The 18,276-nt window shown below is 40.9% G+C and overlaps 1 long non-coding RNA gene across 1 annotated transcript in view; it reads left to right on the top strand.

Annotated features, from left to right (window-relative positions):
* The first annotated feature begins 1,118 nt into the window (after positions 1–1,118).
* LOC119535965 overlaps positions 1,119–18,276 on the top strand; it is a 151,798-nt gene continuing 134,640 nt past the window's right edge. Inside the window, exon 1 of the long non-coding RNA XR_005217324.1 lies at positions 1,119–1,185. This is a non-coding gene — a long non-coding RNA (uncharacterized LOC119535965). The remainder of the gene's footprint in view (positions 1,186–18,276) is intronic.

Genomic DNA, 18,276 nt, shown 5'->3' with positions numbered 1-18,276 from the left:
ATGAGAGCCCAACTGAAGAGTCCACTGAGCAGGCCTCAATGTGTATAAGGAGGAGGTATGTGTCCAGTTGCAATACTTTTAATTTTGCTGCAGATCATAAAAGGATTTTATTATCCCAACTATAGAAAAATATGTTATTTTTAGTTTTGGAAGTGAACTGGAGGTTGGACAACCCTCGCCCAGCTGGTGGATAAATTTCCATGGCAACTGATTATTAGGCAGAGATTGAGTCCAGATGCAGACAGTCTATAGAACATTGATTTTCAGTCCTGGCTGCACATCAGAATCACTGGAGAGCTTTTAAAAAATATTGAGTCCAGGTTCCACCCTTAGAGATTATGATTTAATTGGTTTGGGGTATAGTCATGGCATCAGTATTTTTTTAGATTACTCAAGTGATTTTAATATGTGGCTACGTTGGGAAATGCTGATATGGAGCATGACTTTTAATGATTATATGTGGTCCATGTGGTTTTACCACCTGGGAGAATTTTGAGACACTTCAGTTCACCTGTTCTTCCTCCTTTATTCCCTTCCTCCTTCCTTTCCTTCCTCCATCTCTTTTTTCCCCAAATGTTTACTGAGCGCTCACTTTCATGTATTTCTCAATGTCACTCCTACTGCCATTGTTGCAGTTTAAATCTCATCGTCCCCAGACTCGGATATTTAGCAGCTTCCTAACTGGTCTTCTTGCCTCCAGTTCTGCCCCTCCAGCCCAGCCCTATACAGTACCCAGAGTATTTCTTCAAAAACACTTCACTGCTTAAAACTTCTCAGTAAAATTCTTTGGTAATCACATCTAGGATAAACATAAGACTCCACAGTCAGCATACAGAGCTCTCATCATCTGGCCCCTTTTACCTGTTCAACATTATTCTAAGTTCTTAAATGAGGAAGTGACACAGAGTTTGGGGCTCTGCAGTAACAAAGACCCAGAGCTTTTCCTATTGGTACAGTGTGTGCACCATCTGCCCAGAATTTCACGCATCATTGGCTTGAGTGTCAAAGTTGATAGTACTAAGAAACAAGCCAATGATAACCAATGAAAACAGTTGTTATGATGCCCTAAAACTCAGTCATTGGAGGCAAATAATTAAGAGCCATTAATCATTCTCTCAGCAGAAGCTGCTTTTCTGAAGGAATGAGAAGATTGGTTGGAACACTGATCTTTTCTTTCATTAAAAGGTAAGAGCACTATCGCAAGTGACAATTTTGGGGATCTGAATTTTTCTTTTCTTTTTCTTCCTTCTAATTTGTCTCTATACCTTTCTTTAGAAAATATTGTAATAGGCGTTTCTTAAAGCACCAAAAACTTTCAGATACTGCAGTTTCCAACAGTTGAACTTTTAAGTTTTTACCTGTATTTTAAAAAAGAAAATGTTGCAAGAAGAAAGTGGAATCTCTTTCCTCGGACAGTAGCATTGGTTACTCAAGATTATATTTGAGCTGAATCTTGGTGAGGCTTGAGAAAGAGATCTGAGATGTGCTCAGTCCTAAGTAAGGATCTGATGTATGATATGGAGGACAGAAATTAAAAGACAATAGTCTGTATCCTCAGGGACTTAACTAAACTTGTATTTGGTGTGAACAAGCTTTGACATCTCAGGGAGCCTGATCTGGGGTGCAGGCCATTTTTTTCCACGCATGTGTTTATTTTATTACTCATCTAACCATACACTGTATAAAGGGGGTATCAGACACAAGGTTTTTACAATCACACAGTCACAAGATAAATGCTATATACTTATACAATCATTATCCAAGATCAAGGCTACTGGGTTACAGTTCAACAGTATCAGGTATTTCCTTATGGTTGTTCTAAGACATTAGAAACTAAAACAAAATCTCTATGATTCAGTAGCCATCATCATTTGTTAAATCCTAACTTCTCTGTTAAAACTCCTCCCTCTCATTTGATCACTCTCTTAATCTTCAGGGATATCTGGGCAATGACCATTCTAAATACTTCTAGCTGAAAAGGGGTGTTGCCATTATGGGGTAGCAGAATCAAACTGGTTGATGTTCTTGGAGAGACTGGTAATTCTGGGTTTTAGGGCTTATCTGGCATAGGAACAATCTGGAGGTTTTAAGTTTACAGAAAAAGCAAACTTAATCAGTAAAACTTTTATATAGTCTTACAGAGATCCCAGGGTATTCCTTAGGGTTTTCAGGAGTACTGTAGTTTGAGGCTTGGCATATTGTGACATTTTGGAATATCTGACAGAAGCTTGTGTAAGAGCTACCTCCAGAATGATCTCTCAACTCTATTTGAAATCTCTTAGCCACTGAAACTATTTCATTTCTTTTCCCCATTTTGGTCAAGAAGGCATGGTCAATCCCATGATGCCAGGGCCAGGCTCATCCCTAGGAATCATGACCCACATTGCAAGGGTGACTTACACCCCTGGAAGTCATGTCCCATGTAGGGGGGAGGGTGGTAAGTTTATTGCAGAGTTTAGCTTAAAGAGAGAGAGAGGCCACATCTGAGCAACAAAAGAGGTTCTCTGGGGGTGACTCTTAGGCATAATTATGAGTAGGCTTAGCTTTGTCATTACAGAAATAAATTTCATAAGGGCAAGCCTCAAAATCAAGGGCTTAGCTTGTTAAATTGGGAGTCCTTAATGCTTGAGAGAATATTTGTTCTAGTTTGCTAATGCTGCAGAATACAAAACACCAGAGACAGATTGGCTTTTATAAAAAGGGGGTTTATTTGGCTACACAGTTACAGTCTTAAGGCCATAAAGTGTCCAAGATAACACATCAGTAATCAGGTACCTTCACTGGAAGATGGCTGATGGCATACAGAAAACCTCTGTTAGCTGGGAAGGCACATGGCTGGCATCTGCTCCAAAGTTCTGGTTTCAAAATGGCTTTCTCCCAGGACGGTCCTCTCTAGCAAGCTTGCTCCTCATCAAAATGTCACTCACAGCTGCACTGAGTTCCTTCTCTTTGAGTCAGCTCATTTATATGGCTCCACTGATCAAGGCCTACCCTGAATGGGTGGGGCCAAGCCTCCATGGAAATATCCCATCAGTTATCGTCTACAGTTGGGTGGGGCACATCTCCATGCAAACAACCTAATCCAAACGTTCCAACTTAATCCCCACTATTATGTCTGCCCCACAAGATTGCATCAAAGAATATGGCTTTTTCTAGGGGACATAATACATTCAAACCGGCACATTCCACCCCCTGGACCCCAGAAAAACATATTCTTTCCAAATACAAAATACATTCATTCCATCACAATATCACAAAAACTTAAATCATTTCAGTAACAAAAGTTAAGTACAAGATCCCATCAAAATCAATTCTAGGCATGGCCAGTCCTAAGGCATAATTTTCCTTTAGCTGTGGATCTGTGAACTTAGAACAAGTTATGTGCTCCCAATATACAAAGGAGAGACATTCATAGGATAAACATTTCCATTGTCATAAGGAGAAACAATAAGGAAAACAGGGTTAACAGGACCAAAACAGTTCCTAAAACCTGCAGGACAAACTCCATTAGATTTCAAAGTCTGAGAGTCATTTACAGAAAAACATTGCATCCTTGGGGCTTCAGAGAGCAGGAGTCTAACCCTTCCTAAGGGCCTTTTTGGCAGCCCTCTCCTCTCCAAATGCTTGGGTGAGTGCTCCAACATACCTACACATTGAGGAGACCACCTTCTTGGCCCCACCCTCCTCAAACATCGGGGCAGCTCCCGGATTCCCTTCCATCTCTGGGGCACACACTCAACCCCTTTAGAACAGTGTGGTGGCAGCCAGGCTCTCCCCAATTCCCTAGGAATGTGCTCCACCCTCTTTGGGGCTTGGGGTGGCAGGACATTTCCTGAGCATCGAGGTGGAAGGCCCGCCCTTGATCTCCAGGGCAAACTCACCCTTTCCATGTGTGTGGGCTGCTCCACTCTCCTAGCCCAAGGCCTCTTGACTCCAGACCTCAACCTCCATGGCTCTGTCTTTGAAGTAATTTTTCCTTCAATTTTTTCCTTGTCTGTCTTCTCCAATCCAGACTGGCAATGGCTCTGTCTGTAAAAATCTTGCAAAAATTCTGTTGGCTTTGCATGAAGCATGCAGGGGTCAAAGCCATCAGACAATAGGACTTTCCACAAATCCTTTCTGGATAATTCCATCTCCAATCTTGGCTTGTACTGAAATGGCAGCTGGGTTCCATGTTTGGTTATGTCCTCACGTTGGGCTGTATCTTCTGGGATTCCACCCACTGGAAGCTCATAATTTTCCAAGCCATCAGCTTCTGGTTTCTTTGAACCCAAGAGTTCAGTTCTAAGTTTATCTCTCTCCACTCGCATTTTACTATAAGCTGCAAGGAGAAGCCAGGATACATCCTCCACACGTAGTCTGGAGATCTCCTCAGCTAAGTATTCCAGGTTGTTGCTTTCAAATTCCTCCTTCCATTTGACACCAGGACTCAATTTTGCCAAATTCTCTGCCACTTTAAAACAAGGATCACCTCTCTTCTAGTTCACAACAACACATCCATCATTTCTCCTCCAGGCCTCATCAGAAGTATCTTTAGAGTCCGTATTTCCACAAACAGTCTCTTCAAAGCAGTTTAGGCCCTTTCTATCAAGCTCCTCACAATTCTTCCAGAATCTTCCCCTTATCCATTTAAAAAGCTGTTCCAACATGTTTGGTATTTGCAAACTCAGCAGCAAAAGCACCCCACTTCTCTGGGTACCAAAATCTGTTCTAGTTTGCTAATGCTGTGGAATGCAAAACACCAGAGATGGATTGGCTTTTATAAAAAGGGGGTTTATTTGGCTACACAGTTACAGTCTTAAGGCCATAAAGTGTCCAAGGTAACACATCAGTAATTGGGTACCTTCACTGGAGGATGGCCGATGGCGTCCGGAAAACCTCTGTTAGCTGGGAAGGCACGTGGCTGGCGTCTGCTCCAAAGTTCTGGTTTCAAAACGGCTTTCTCCCAGGACGTTCCTCTCTAGCAAGCTTGCTCCTCTTCAAAACGTCACTCACAGCTGCACTCCATTTCCTCTCCTTGAGCCAGCTCATTTATATGGCTCCACTGATCAAGGCCCACCCCGAATGGGTGGTGCCACACCTCCATGGGAGTATCCCACCAGAGTCACCTCCCACAGCTGGGTGGGGCACATCTCCATGCAAACAACGTAATCCAAACATTCCAACTTAATCCCCACTATTCTGTCTGCCCCACAAGACTGCATCAAAGAATATGGCTTTTTCTGGGGGACATAATACATTCAAACTGGCACAGATGGATCATATCTTTTATCTATTCTACTAATCTGTATCTTTTAATTGGGGAGTTCAATCCATTAGCATTCAAAGTTACCACTGTAAATGCAGTTTTGATTAAACCATCTTGTCCCTTAGTTCTTATTTGTCAGGTCTATTTTTGACTCTCTTTCTATCCGTTAAGTTAGCTTTGTTCATACTCTTCAATCTGTGCCCTCCTCCAGACCTCTCTCCTGTCTTTTTTTTTGGCTGACAGAACTCCCTTTAGTATTTCTTGCAGGGTGTGTCTCTTTTTAACAAATTCTCTCAGCATTTGTTTGTCTGTAAGAATTTTAAACTCTTCCTTACTTTATACATACATACATATATATATATGTATGTATGTATATTTTATTGAGATTGTTCATGCACCATACAACTATCCAAAGATCCAAAGTGCACAGTCAGCTGCCCATGGTACCATCATACAGCTGTGCATCCATCAACACAATTAATTTTTTTTTCAATTTTTAGAACAGTTTCATTACTCCAGAAAAGAAATAAAGACAAAAAAAGGAAACTCATATCCTCCCATACTCCTAAGTATGCCCCCCTCCATTATTGATTCATAGTTTTGGTATAGTACATTTACCAATTCATTTATTTTCACTTTAGTCTTCGTTATTTCTTTCCTTCTATTTGCTCTCAGGTTAGTTTGCTATTCTTTCTCTAGTTTCTTCAGTTATTCAGTTAAGTTTGGATTTAACTCTTTCTTCCTTTTTAATCTATGCTTTTAGAGCTTATAAATTTCCTGCTCAGTACTGCCGTCATTGCCATCACTTGTGAGAGAGATTTCTAATATTTGTATAGTTAATCATGGACACTGACCACCACAAGATTCACTGTTATATATATTCCCATATTTTAACCTCCAACTTTCCTTCTGGCAACATACCTGACTCTGAGCTCACCCTTTCCACCACCTTCACACACCTTTCTGCAGTGTTAGTTATTCTCACAACATGCTACCATCACCCCTGTCCATTTCCAAATGTTTAAGTTCACCTTAGTTGAACATTCTGCTCATACTAAGCAACTGCTCCCCATTCTTTAGCCTCATTCTATATCCTGGTAACTTATATTTCATGTCTATGAGTTTACATATTATAATTAGTTCATATCAGTGAGACCCTGCAATATTTGCCTTAATGTGTCTGTCTTATTTCACTCAATATAGTGCCCTCAAGGTTTCTTCTTCAACCCATTTCTTTTAAGATGGTTTTGTTCACACACCATACATTCTGTCATAAGTAAACAATTGTTGGTTCCCTGTATAATTACACATTTATGTATTCAGCACCATCACCACTATCTATATAAGGACATCTCCATTTCTTCCACAAAGAAGGAGGAAGAGTCAAAGAAGGCAGAGAGACAAAAGAAAAAGAAAAGAAAGAGAGAGAGAGAGAGGGGAAAAAAAAAACCAAAACAAAAACTTGACAGTTAGATGGCAACAAAAGGAAAGATAGCATTAACATAAAGTAGAATAAAGGGTAAGACAACATCACCAGTGCCAGGAGTCTCATACCCTTCCCCTATTTCCCATCCCTCATATGCATTTAGCTTTGATATATTGCCTTTGTTATATTAAAGAAGCATAATACAATGTTTCCTTAAATTATAGTCTCTAGTTTGCATTGATTGTATTTCCCCTCAATACCACCCTATTTTTAACACCTTGCATTGTTGACATTCATTTGTTCTACCTTATGTAAAAAACATATTTGTATCTTTTATTACAATCGTTGAGCACCCTAGGTTTCCCTGAGTTACACAGTCCAGTCTTTATCCTTTGTCTTTGTTCTGGTGGCCCACATGGTCCCAATTTCATCTTTCAACCATACTTACTGTCATCTTTGTTCAGTGTACATTCGTTGCTGTGCTACCATCACCCAAAATTGTGTTCCAAACCTCTCGCTCCTGTCTTTTCCTTTCTGTCTGCAGTTCTTCCTTTAGTGTTTCCTGTAGAGCAGGTATCTTGTTCACAAACTCTGTCATTGTCTGTTTGTCAGAGAATATTTTAAGCTCTCCCTCATATTTGAAGGACAGTTTTGCTGGATATAGGATTCTTGGTTGGTGGTTTTCTCTTTCAGTGTCTTAAATATATCACCCCACTTCCTTCTTGCCTCCATGATTTCTATTGAGAAAACACATAATCTCATCAAGCTTCCTTGTGTGTGATGAATCGCTTTTCTCTTGCTGCTTTCAGGATTCTCTCTTTATCTTTGATGCTTGATAATCTGATTATTAAGTGTCTTGGTGTAGGCCTATTTAGATCTATTCTGTTTGGGATATGCTGTGCTTTTGGATCCATAATTTATGTGTTTCATAAGAGATGGGAAATTTTCATTGATTATTTCCTCTAGTACTGCTTCTGCCCCTTTTCCCCTCTTCTTCTGGGACACCAATGACACATACATTCTTGCTTTTTGTTTGTCCTTAAGTTCCTGGAGATGTTGCTCATATTTTCCATTCTTTTCTCTATCTTTTCTTTTTGTGTGTAGGCTTTCAGGTGGCTTGTTCTCCAGTTCCTGAGTGTTTTCTTCTGCCTCTTGAGATGCTGTTATATGTTTCCATTGTGTCTTTCATCTCTTGTGTTGTGCCTTTCATTTCTATAGATTCTGCCAGTTGTTTTCTTGAACTTTTGATTTCTACCTTATGTATGCCCAGTGTTTCCATTATATGTTTCATCTCTTTCACCATATCATCCCTAAACTTTTGAATTGACTTATTATTAGCTGTTTCAATTCGTGTATCTCAGTTGAAGTAGGTTTGTTCCTTTGGGCCATAACTTCATTTTTCTTAGGTAGTTTTCTGTTGTCTAGGCATGGTTTCCTTGGTTACCCCAATCAAGTTTTCCCAGATCAGAATGGGCTCAGGCCCCTGAAGGAAGAAATATTCAGTATCCAGTTTCCCTGAGGGTGTGTCTTAGAAGATTGGTACACCCTGTGATACCTCAGGTCACTGTGGTTTTCTGCCCAGCAGGTGGTGCCTGTCAGCCTGTAACTCCAGACTGGTATATGGAGGTGTGGCCCATGGCTGTTTTCCCCAGGCTCTGGGGTCTGGTTCTGAATGGAAGGCAGGTAGTAGAGCTGGGCCCCACTCCTTTCCATTAGGAAAGATAACCTCCCTAGGGAGATGTCATTAGCATTTAAATAGACTCTGCCTGTGCTATCTCCACCTTTGTCTGGGTCAGAGCCCTGGGAACTGAAAATGGCTGAAGCCTTTTCCACTGAGTTGAAACAGAGACAGAAAGCCCTCTTCAGGCCAGTCTATGGCCACCCTCTGGCTCTCCAAGATCGGTCATCACTGAAAGCCTCTGTTTGCTTGTTGGGGATTTTTAGCTCGTAGCAGTCCACAGTTGGAGCTCAGCTGAGCTACATTCACTTGCTGGAAGAGAGCTTCTCTCTAGAACCATGAAGCTTTGCAGCTTGGCTGTGGGGGGGAGGGGGCTCCCAGCTTGGATCTGCAGTTTACTTACAGATTTATGCTACAATCTCAGGCATTCCTCCCAATTCAGGTTGATGTATGATGAGTGGATGGTCACATTTGTACCCCACAGTTATTCTGGATTATTTACTAGTTGTTCCTGGTTGTTTATTAGTTTTTCAGGGGGCTAACTAGCTTCCACTCCTCTCTATGCCACATCTTAGATCCTCTTCTGCTTCCTCACTTTGAAGGACAGTTTTGCTGGATAAATAATTCTTGGCTGGCAATTTTTCCTTAGAGTCTTAAATATATCATACATTGCCTTCTTGCCTCCATGGTACCTGAATAGTCAGATTAGTCTTATGTGACTTCCCTGTATGTGTTGAATCACTTTCCTCTTGCTTCTTTCAGGCTCTCTCCTTTCTTCAGCATTTATCAGTTGATTTAGTAGGTGTTGGAGTGGGTCTGTTTGGACTTATTTTTGGACTTGTTGGGCTTCTATGATTGCATGTTTATGTCTTTTATAAGGGTTGGGAAGTTTTCCCCATTTATGTCTTCAATCTTCCTAGCCATTTACTCTTCTCTTCTCTGTCTGGGACACCAGTGATTCTTATTATGTGTGCTTCATGTTGTCAATCATTTCCTTGAGCTCCAGTTCAAATTTTTCTGTCTTTTTCACCATTTGTCCTTTTTTTCCAATTGAATTCAGTTTCTCTGTCCTCTAGTTCTCTTATCTTTCTTCTGCCTCTTCAAATCTGCTGGTGTGTATTCTCATTGTATTTTAAATTTGATCTACAATCTTTCGTCTTCCATAAGATCTGCTATTTTTCCATTTACTCTTTTAAATTCTTCTATATGCTATTCTGCTGTCTTCTTGATATCTTTTTATGTCTTTTTGCCAACCAATTGAACTTATTTAGGAGACTTTTGTGACATCTTTGATTAGTTGTTCCAAATTCTGTGTCTTCTCTGGCTTTTAGCTTGGTCATTTGGCTTGGCTATATCTACTTGCATCTTCATGGGCTTTGTGATTTTTTATTGGTTTCTTGGCATTTGATTAACTTGATAAGGTTATTTTGAAAGTTGATTTTCATCACTTTCCTAAGATTTTGTAGTTGCTTGGGTTTGTGTTGAAGGTCTTCTTTGGCACTTGGTTTGTCAGTACTTCCCAGCCAAACCAGAGCTGGGGCCTCACCCAGGAGGTGTAACTCTATTTGGAAGTCTGTTACAGGCTGGACAGAGAAGCAGTTTGCCAGAGTGCACTTCCCCTATCTTCCCAGGAGATGGCACTCTTGGACCACCTCTTCTCTAATGGCCTCCCTCTCCCTGACTGCAGCAGCTCACAAGACAGGGTCCTGACTGGGCAACAATTCAGTCAGTGTCACAGGTCTCCATTGGTACTGAAAACTGCCAGTCCCGAGGGTGGGGGTGAGAACTGCACCTTGAAAGATACTCTGTTTATGGGTACAATAGGTCTGGTGATTCCCAGGCTCCTGCATGGAATGACTTTGGGCTGTGGGACTTAAAGTTTCCCACAGTCTATAGCCAGCCCAGGAGGGCCCTTCTTTCCATCAGCCAGCAAGACTCAGACTGGTGTGCACCCACAGGCCTTGGGTGGGGAAAGAGCTCCTGGCACTGCAGTGTGGCTCCTTCCTTTGTCCCTGCCTCTCCATCCATGCATGCCATGAGTGCTGTTGGCCTCCAGGGAGAAAGGATTGAGGCAGTGTGACCCAGAGTGTCTCATAGCCCATTGTCAAATTGGCTCTGCTCTGTGTCCCCTCTTCTCCTGAGGGGAGAGTCCCCCAGTTTCCCCCAAAACCAGGCACCTGTAGCAGCCTGCCTCAGGAATGGGGGTAGGCACAGGGTACCCTGGCAAGGTCTCTGTGTGTGGATAAAATGAATCTACTGGCTCCCAGGTTCCCATATGGGAACTCCCAGCTGTGGAACTGAGAGGGAGGAGCTCCCCAGCTGGCTGCAGAAGTGGGAGTGCAGAATTGTACTGCTCCTCTGTCACTCAATCCAGCCGGCATGTATCAGCTGGCCTCAGGAATGGTCAGGATAAAATAAACCCACTCCAACCTATCAGTAGTAATTTCTTTGCTTTTTCTTCCAGGTCTTCTCTATATAATGTAGAAGTCCCTCTCGGGTCACCCAAACCCTGGAACCACTGTCCTGGACATTATCTGCCTTTTTTCTAGTTGTTCCACGGTGGAGGAGTGAGCTCTGCCTATCCTATTCTGCCATCTTGCCAGGACATTTTTAATAATATTTCTCAAAGTGGCAGCATCCAGTCTCTGATGCTCCTTCCAGTTGAAGTAGCTCCTATTCAGTTATAGGGAACTGGAGGGTATGAGCCCTGGCTCAGTTGGCTCTGTGAAGGGTTCCTATCCTAGAGGAAAGAATTAGAGCAAAAGTAGGAAATCAAGGAAAAAACTCAATCATTCGGTGAGATGAACACAGTTAAGAACTAGGAGAATGCTTACAGGAAAGGGTATTCCCTGGCTCATCCCAGATTTTTATATCAGATCATGAGATGGAAAAATAATTTGAAATCCCATTTTCTCTGGAGGCATGAAGTTACCAATGCACAGCAACCTTTCACTTACTGACTTTGTGGTAATGAGCAAGTTAGTTTCATTGTGTCCTGATGTTTTCTTCTGTAAAAGGGGGTGGTGTGGTTGGAGCACCTACCTCCCAGTGCAGGGTGATGGTGAGGTGAAGCCAGGCATAGCTGTGCTCTGCTTGGTGATTAAGTTTCCACAGTGACTGACTTTGGCAAATTTTGTACCCATGTGGTATGCATTTCAATCATAAAATATGACTTGGGAACATAAAAATTGATGTTTGGAAATATCAGTTTTCTTTCTTTTCATACATTTCCTTTCTGAAATTCCAACCTGAGTGATCATTCTCAGTGACATTGGCATAATTCTATGATTTTGTGTTCTGAGAGTTACTTCTTATTTAGGTTGGATGAGTGTCAAATTTGGCCTTACTTTTGTTTTCCTGTTGTAAGTTTTGGCTCTTTTACCTTTCATCGCCAACATCCATACAGTTAAAAAAAAATGCAGCCAAGTGAGACTGGATCTGATACAAGTGAGCTACTATATATGGCAGATGAAACCCATCGCCCAAGTATGTTTGGAGGTATCTGTGATAAATAAGTGCATGGCCAACCTGAAAAAGGTCCTATAAGCCTCTGTGCACTCTGACCCTTAAAAAGTGGATAGTTACTTTCAGATCACCTTATTAGGGGAAGAGTATGCCCTAAACATTCCCTTAGGCTGGGATTTCACTGCTTCCTAGAAAAGATGGGAAAGCCTACAGGTGTCTGGGAAATCCTTTTAAGTTATTAGATGAAGCTGGGGCAGACAGGTTCTAGCATCTTGAGAGATGGCATTGAGTATGGAATGAGGAAAAATATATGGACATTCCGGAGATTGCGTAGAATATACAAGTGAGTTTTTGTGGTTGGGGATGGAGAGAAAGTTAAGATCCCCACATAACAATCTCCAGGCAAGCATGAGTAGTATTTTAGACTGTTGCTTTAAGTTGCTTTTTGGCACAATTTCATCCATATTTATGTAACACTAAATGTGGGCCAGGCATTTTTTACGTTCATAAAGAGGGAACGTTAGTGAAGAAACATTGGAGTAAGTTCTCCACTTTCTCCCCTCTTCCTACTAGGCTTCAGGCATGAGGCCAAGGGAATGAGCAAGAAAACCAAACTCAGATACAGCATGAAGCTTTCTTCTTCACTTCACCCTCCCACAAGGACAGGGGTTCTCACCATTTAGAGTGTACCATAATCACATGGAGGGCTTGATAAAACACGGTTTGCTGGGGCCTTCTCCCCAAAAGTCATAATTCATGAGGTCCAGTGTGGGGCCTGGGGATTTGCATTTGTAATAAGCCCCCAGGATATGCTAATACTGCTGGTCAGGGACTACATATTGAGGACCACTGCTATGGGATATGGATTTTTAATACTCTTTCTCCTGCCCTTTCTCTGTCCCGGAAGCAGTGGTTGTGGGTGAGCTGGGGAACCTTCCCGCAAGTCAACTTAATGGAGTAAACCCCTAGCAGACCCATGACTCTAGTTTGTCACTTACACAGAAACATCTGAATTCTGTCTGAAATCCCAACAATATTATAAACAGACAACTGAGGCTCAAAGAGGTGAAGTGAATCATCCAAGTTCACACTTGGTGGCAGTCAGGATTCAAACCCACATCTCCTTACTGCAGATTCAGGACTGTTTCAAAACCCCCACTCATGCTTAGGAGTTCTGGACTGTCCAAGATTATAATGAAAACAAAATTTTACAGAACCTTACACTGTAATACCATTCTGGTATAAACAGCAGGAAGTGAAATTAACTTGGGAGAGCCCATGGCCTTTTTGTCAGTTAAAACATTGACAAATTTATTTCGGAGGCACTAAATTCAAGCTTGGGCAGACTCATCTGCTATGCTTGTCTATATTTCACCTGAGCCATCTGGCTGCATTCTGCTTCATCAGGGACTTCTAGATATTTCGAATTGTTTTTCTTTATGAAAAAATAAAACAGAAAAGCAGATCTCATTGATGAGGGAAAATAAAATTTCCAAATCACCAAAATCAGTCATAATCAGGTTTTAGATCTTTATAACCATCAGTTACTTGTGACTATATTAAATCCTAACTTTTATTATCTCACATATATAACTGTTAAATTAAGTAAACAGCAAAGCCAGGAGGAATGAGTGGAAGCCAAGGATCTTTCTTATCAACTCTCATTAAATTTCACTTTAGGGAATACTTCCCCACAGACCCTCATCTACTCCAAGGCATTTTTTTTTTTCCTACCAGTTGTTATTTTTTATCTAAGGTAATTTCATCCTAAGGGAAATTCTGGTACCAGCTGTTCTAATAATAACATCTATTTTACTTCTACCTGTTTGTACTTGAAAGGCAGGTGAGGTTAAGGATGAAAACTCTAAGACTAAGACCTGAAGACTTCTGTCTAAAGTCTGGAATCTTCTGCTAACTAGTTTCTTCAAACATACCACTTCTTCGATCCTCAGTCTCTTCATCTTTATATCTGAATGATTATACCCAACACCAGACCAGAGTGGGAAGGAAGAGTTTTGTCACCCACATAAAAGATTTGTAAACTCTAATGCTGTAAAAATGGAAGGGAATATTATTAGCTCTCAATAATAAATGAATAAAATAAACTTCCTGTCATTCACCCTTGCCTGTCTCCTACCTGGATAGCTTTGGCTTATTGTTCCCTCATTCAAGGAAACAGAAATGCATTGCTATTTTCCCCAAGGGCGGTTAACATTCCCCTGTGCAGGGAGTCGCTTCACGTACACGAACAAGGCAGGAGCGTGGAGTACAGCACAGCCTTCCCACACTGAGGTTCACCCAGAGGGTGATGACTCATCTTACTCTTCTGCAGAATTCTCATGGAGAAAAACATTAAGTCTTTTCTGCTGACTTGAATTGAAGAAAATGGGGTGGATTTTAGAAATTCTATAATGGTATCAGCTTGGTGCTGCCTTATTTTAACTGTCCATAAGTTATCAAGGCATGTGTAAACTCCACTAGTAAGTTACCTTCTCCATTACTGCCATGCAACCACCAGGAAAAGGGTGGTGGAAGCTCCATATCTAGTTTTGGCTGAATTCTTGCTTCAATTCTGCAGGCGATGTATTGTTACTTTTACACTACCAATGCAAAAAGTAGAATTCAGTAAGATTAAATGACTGGCCCACTGTCATACAACTTAGACCTTGTCCACATCTCTGGGCCTCTACTGGGGGGGAGGGTGTACAGTAGAACAGCTGGGAGTGCAAACTGTAGAAGTAAATCATGTGGGTTTCAGTCCCCACTTTACAAGTTAAAAGCAGTGTGTGCTGCACAAGTTTCTTAATTTATCTGTGCCCTCAGTTTCCTTTGTTGTAAAAAGGGATGTTACTCTTTCATAGGGGTAATGCAAAGACTGAGTGAGTTGAAATCTGAAAAATGTCCAGTACATAGTAAGCCCCAATTTTATTAAGCTATTATTTGGTACATATTGTTTTGCTGCTTAGATCTGGGTTCCTGTTAATTTAGACATTTATTCAAGAACACTTTCTACAGCATCTTCTGTTTGGCCAGGTATCGCACGAGAACTAGGGCTCCTACCTCTTGGGTGATGATGTGATGATGGCATGATGATGGTCCAGTGCTGATGTAGTTGTACCTTTGGTTAATGCAGAGTCTTGTGAGGGATTATATTATATTACCATGAGTTCACTTCTCAAACCAAGGCATGTTCATGGAGTAGTGAGAAAGAGTAGGAAGAGACTAATTAGACTTTGAGGAAATCTTGAAAATCTACATAGACTTCTTGGATCTTGAAGTATTTGTTCAGCATAACCTGAAGATCGGGGATATAGTACAGGGAGATGAACCAAGTAAACGAAGCCATAAAAGCATAAAACCATGCAGCATGCCTGGAGAATGTACAAAATGAGTAAAACAAATGAATATATAAGGAGAAATAAAGATGAAGCTAGAAATATTAGGTGGAGCACTCTGCAAGCCATGCTAAGGAATTTGAAATAAATCCTAAGAACAATTGGAAAAACACTAAATTTGTTTCAAGCTGAGAAATGTCACCATCAGGTTTCTATTTTCTTTTTTAATTTTTATTTCTTTTTCAATTTCTCTCACATCTCTTCCCCATTTTGATTGCAAATGAGTTTTAAAGCAGGTGATTCATTTCTTAGACAGTGACTCCAGTAACAGTATAAAGAACAGATATAGCGAATGTGACAGGGGAAACTGAAGGTGGGGAAACCATGCAGGGACTCTTCGATAAAAAATGTATTGAGCAAATATTTATTGAGTGCATACTATGTACCAGGTATTATTATTCTAGATGCTAAGAATATGCTAGTTTAAAAAAGGGGGGGAGAATCCCTGCCCCTCATGGAACTTGCATTTGGTGTAATGAGACAGAAAATTAAAAATTACTGATGATATAAGACAATATAGGAACAAATAAATTTGGGAGAGGGAGGGTTAGGGTTGTGATGTTAGTGTAAATGGAGGGGAGGATCAGAGCAGGTCTCATGAGAAAGTGTAGGTGCTATTTGAGCAAAGACTTGGAGGAGATGAGGCATTGAGCCATATTGACATCTGAGGGGATAACATTCCAGGCAAGGAGAGCTATGAGTGCCTGAGGTGGGAGTATGGAGTATAGCAAGAAGAACAGGGTGACTGGAGTAGAATCAGCAAAGGGGAGAATAGTAGGAAAGAAGTTCAAAGTGGTAAATGGGGTGTTAGGGGACAAATTGTGTAGAGTCCTACAAACAACTATGAGGACTTTGGCTTTTACTCTAAATGGAAGTGGGGAACTATTGAAAGATATCTCAGGAGAATTTTTTTAAAAAATTTCCCCACACATAGAAAAAGATAATTTCATAATTATTATAATTTTGGGTGGCAGTTTAGAGCTTTGGAATTACCAGAACCAGTTTTAAATGTCTAACCAATCAAGAACAACTTACCTTAGTGAAGGTTCTTTGCAACCCACTTGCTTCTGAAAGTCAACCAATTGGGAAAGGATTCACTGCAAAGAAAACACTTCTGAGTGCCAACAAATCAACAGTTTTAACCAAGTAAAATAGCTTTTCCAGCTTGGGTCAAACAATTCAGGTCTCTGAAAACCCTGACAATCCCTGAAATGCACACTTCCCCCAGTCTGCTCAGAGAGACTATGCCTGACCAGCAAGTTCTCTCTAATTTCAGTAAGCAATAAACAGCTTTGCATCATTTACTTGTTGGTTTGTTTTGGATATTAAATGAAGGTTCTTGTCCTTTTAGCATTCTTGCAGGCAGGAGTTGACTAATCTGACCCACAGCCCCTCTGCACTCTTTGTCTGGAGCCATAACAGGGGGAGGGTAGCTGCCAGTCAGTGCCTGAGAAGATCATGTCAGACAGTGGGGAAGACATGGCAAGGCTAGAGGAATACAACTCAAGAAGTGGTATTTGGAAAGAGTTTAAGAAAGATCTGAAGGGTGGAGTCAGCAGAATTTTTTAGTAATTGTCTGAAGAATGGGACAGAAAGAAAACAATGAAAAACCCAAGGTACATAGGTGGGAATGCCAATAACTGAAATAGAGAACACAGGAGAAGAAACAGACTTGAATATAAAGATAGTTTTTTGGACATGTTGCATTTAAGGTACTTGTAAGACACAGAAGATACATAGTAAGCTCTTGGAAAATATGTTTGTAAAACATTTCAATTAGGCAAGTCTTGCGCATCTAGGTCAGCGCTTTGCACATTTACAAGTCAGTAAACAAACATTTGCATTAATGAATGGATGAGTGAGTTGATATTTTGAATGATGAATGTCTGAATAAATGAATGACTGTTTGAAAGAGTGTGTTAGTGAACAAATAAACATTTGAACGATGAATAGAGATGCAATTGCTATTTCCACTAAAATCATGAAGCAGGTTTCAGAGATGGTTTATATTATTTGCAAAAGCCCATGTATCAGCAGAGTAGCCTCAGCCAAACCTGGAATGACAAAATTGTAAACCCAGTGGTATATGACCTAGTTGTTCGTTAAACTTCACTGACCTTCATTAAGCATGCAATCACACAATAATCAGCAGCAATTCTACAGCATGTCAGTCACAGTAGATTGGAGAGAGGAGTCCAGAAAACCCAGACAGGTTTCATCTCAATCAACCAAAACCATCAAGTGAAGTGATGAACTAGGTATATTCAGGGCTAGTCTCTGCAGCTTTCTGATGCCTTCTTTTGTGAAGCAGCTCTTCCCACTATCTCTTCCTTCTCTAAGCCAATAATTGTGTATATAATTCTAAATTCTCAACTAGGAGTCAGAGGACCACAACTTTTATTAAGCTCTGACATTCACATGAACAAACTAAATGGTCTCTATAGTCCTCAGATTTCTCATCTTTAAAGGCTAAGGAACTATCTTGTAATCTTTTTTTTATCTTGTATCTTTTTTTATCTTTGAAAAAAATCATAAATATTTGTTCCTTCCTTCCTCCTTCCCCTTCTCCTCCCTCCCTCCCTCCCTTCTTGCCTGCCTGCCTGCCTGCCACTAGTTTTTATTGAGGACTAGCAGCTCTAGGGACTCTGCTAGGTATAGGAATGCAGAAGTGAGTAAAATCAAGCTTGGTTCCTATTTTACATGGCTTGTAGTTTCATGATGGGTCCAAGCTATTTGCTCTATCTAAAAGAACTAGATAAATGCCACACATTTGCTAGTCTAAGGCTGGGCAATCTAAAACTCAATGTGTTTATTGCTTTTGGCTAAAATTTTATTCACCTAGTGAATGTTATTCGCTCAGTTAATCTCATATCTGTAGCTTCAAAACTTGAATTGCCTGGATGTAGGGGGTGTGGTGGGGGCGTAGTAAAAGTACTCTCCCTGCTTATAAGTACTGTGGCCATGGGATAAAGAGCATTTGGCACTCCTGGATCGCCAGAAGTTGCTAATGCCATGAAGTATGATGAGTGGTCAAGGACTTGGACCCCAGAACCAGGCAGACAGG

This window comes from Choloepus didactylus, chromosome 6 (genome assembly GCF_015220235.1).
Source record: "Choloepus didactylus isolate mChoDid1 chromosome 6, mChoDid1.pri, whole genome shotgun sequence".
NCBI lineage: Eukaryota > Metazoa > Chordata > Mammalia > Pilosa > Megalonychidae > Choloepus > Choloepus didactylus.
The sequence above is the reverse complement of the archived record's forward strand: the minus strand, read 5'-3'. Positions and strand labels throughout refer to the sequence as shown.